The sequence below is a fragment of the Bidens hawaiensis genome, unplaced genomic scaffold (genome assembly GCF_021521415.1).
Source record: "Bidens hawaiensis isolate Kalapana, Puna unplaced genomic scaffold, B.hawaiensis_p1.1 tig00001461_1, whole genome shotgun sequence".
Lineage (NCBI taxonomy): Eukaryota > Viridiplantae > Streptophyta > Magnoliopsida > Asterales > Asteraceae > Bidens > Bidens hawaiensis.
In genome coordinates this window covers 973,656-976,424 of record NW_027491082.1, presented here as the reverse complement: position 1 = coordinate 976,424, position 2,769 = coordinate 973,656, and the positions used below count along the sequence as shown (strand labels likewise).

The 2,769-nt window shown below is 38.2% G+C and overlaps 1 pseudogene; it reads right to left on the bottom strand.

Moving 5' to 3' along the window:
* Positions 1–328: 328 nt before the first annotated feature.
* Positions 329–1,613, bottom strand: LOC143576612 (F-box/kelch-repeat protein At5g60570 pseudogene; annotated as a pseudogene).
* Positions 1,614–2,769: the final 1,156 nt, after the last annotated feature.

Genomic DNA, 2,769 nt, shown 5'->3' with positions numbered 1-2,769 from the left:
AATACAAGTACTATTTGCGTTCATTTTTTAAACAAGCATAAGCCTAATTTAAATTTCATTGTTCATGTGAGTAGTGACCAGCAACTGGAAAGTATTATTAAAGAATGGGCCTACAGCATCCTCTAAAAGGAAAAAGCTTTCTTTCATCTGAGTAAAGATGATCTGTCGAAACAGTGCTAATATTTTCCAAATCTAGAACATTGTGGTTTGGGTGGGTTGTGTGTGTGTGAGTTGGGGGGGGGGGGGGGGGGGGTAGCGTAGGTGGTGATACTACTTCACTTCACTTAAAACCCCCTCCACATGTTCCCACTCATATACTACAAAAACCTTTTGTTGCCTTGTTGCTATCATGCCCCAGCACTACTTTCATTTTCCTCTTTTCTTCAACACTAATTAATAATCTCAATATTACAAATTCCAATAGTTTTCAAATATGTAACCCCATTTTTTGCACTTTATTGGCACAAATATAAAGACACAAAACCAAGACAGAAAAAGGTTAATAAGATAGTTTCTAGGGGAGAAAAAAACCTGTGATCAGAACTTCAAGAACCCATAACAGCACAATTGTAAACAAATACCCCAGCATGCTCCTTAACCCCAAGAACCTTCCAATCCAAAACACCATTCTTAACACCCGATAACGGATCCCGCGAGTTGATAACAATGGCTTCACCCTCAGGCCCCCTTTGCCCACCCACAACCAAAAGTTTATCCCCGCATGCTCTAAACGCTAAGCCCCAACCGTTAGATGAATCAGCCCTAACCGGAAGCCTTACCAAAACCTCCCATAAATTCTTCTCTTTATCATACTTTTTAACCATGTTGGTCAAATACTCAACAGCGTATAATTGATTAGCAACAACTGCTACAAGAGGCGGTGCCATTACAGCACGGTTTACATTCGGGTACATCCCATCGATTTTCCTCCATTTTCGTGTTTTAAGATCAAGTTCTTCACCACAAGTTAATGAATCATTTGGATTTGTCTTATTTGTTATTCCTCCTATCACATAAAACTTTTCGTCCATGAAAAAACCTGAGCATAATCTACGTGGCGTATGCATATTAGGTAACATTTCCCATTTACCACTCGTGGAATTGTATAACTCTGCTGATTCTAGAACGTTCCCATTTTGGTCACTACCCCCCGCTACAATAGCAAGCGACCCTAAACTCCCGGATGCAAATAAACACCTAGGATGACTCATTCCCGTGCACTTAACCCAACTACGGTTAACTAAACTATACTTCCATATAGCAAACTGAAACAACTCACGCCCAAAAACAAGTAACTCAATACCAACAGCTAATGATTCTTTATCCGCATGATTAAAGCATTCATCACAAGGAATTCTAGGCAACCGCATCCAGTTTTGACTCGTTGGGTCAAACGCCTCCCATCCTCTAGGATCACAAAGCATGTACACCCAATGCTCTATGATTCCTAATTGTTTTCTTAACTCATAAAGGTAACCACTGTTTATAAGTGAATTAAACCTAGAATTTAAGCAGGATAGCGAAGCGTAATCGTGTCTACGTGTCCACGCGAGACAGATTAACGCCACATCATCATATAATCCAGGAATAAGAGAATCATTTGATGTGTTCATATTCGACTTCTTACTCTTTGAAAAAACTATCTGATAGTAAGCTGTTTGATCTTACAACAAGTGGTTTGAAACTTAACCATTTGCCTAATAATCTTACTGCTGTGCCCTAATTATGCAAATAAACAAGTGAACTATACCTCCAAATCAAAACCTAAAGTTTAAAAATCTAATATATGTCATCACCATAAATCAACTACAATTTAATTTGTAGTTTCCAACAGTTCTGCATCATATCCATCAACCATACACACTCTTCAATCAATCAAAACTCGATTTATTAAAAATTGAGCAGCAGCTTGAGAATATTAAAATCTCACCGTACAATCACGGCGGTTACCGTCGTCACCGGAGCTGATACAAATCCAATGTCACATCAATCAATCAATCAATCAACACGAAATTCACAAAATATTTTACTCAGCTTCTTCCAAAACACTGAATCAAATTTAACGAATTACGAATATAAGCAAAAGCTAAAAAAATAACGGATGCTGAAATTGATAATCGGTATGAAAACATTAGAATCTCACCAGTACAGCCATGGAGTGACCGGAGCAGGTAGAATATCCGATCTCCGTTGTACGGCCGCCGTGCCGGAGAAAACTGTTCATGCGCAGAAGTTTCGCCGGAAACGTAACTGATTCAGTGTGTGTGACAGATGGATTAGAGAAGGATAAAATGGAACTGTTTTGTAATAAAGAAAAAATAAAAAATAAATAAAAGTGAAACTTGTTAAGGGAATAAATGGAGTGAAAGTGAAAAGGGGTTTTGTCGTTGATGAAACTTACTCTTTTACTCCCTCAAGTTTTGTTTATTGTGGTTTATTGCTCTTATAGGCTTTTAGTTTTTAGTTTGTGTTGTATGCATTTGACAATAGATATATGAGATTGAAGGGATGACAACGGTCGGATTTAGGTATTCCCAAATTCATACCCGGTTATAAAAGTTCGTCCCAAACCCGTCGGGTTTTAATCGGGTAATTACCCGTCGGGTTTTGGGTTTCCTATCGGGTTTTGATAAAATACCCGTCGAGTATACCCCGCTCAAAACCCATCGGGTTTCTACCGGGTTTTGACAAAATATAACTAATCGATTACAAAGATGGTTATCATAAAGGTAAAATATCTCAAATAATTGGCATAAACAAGTTTCGACA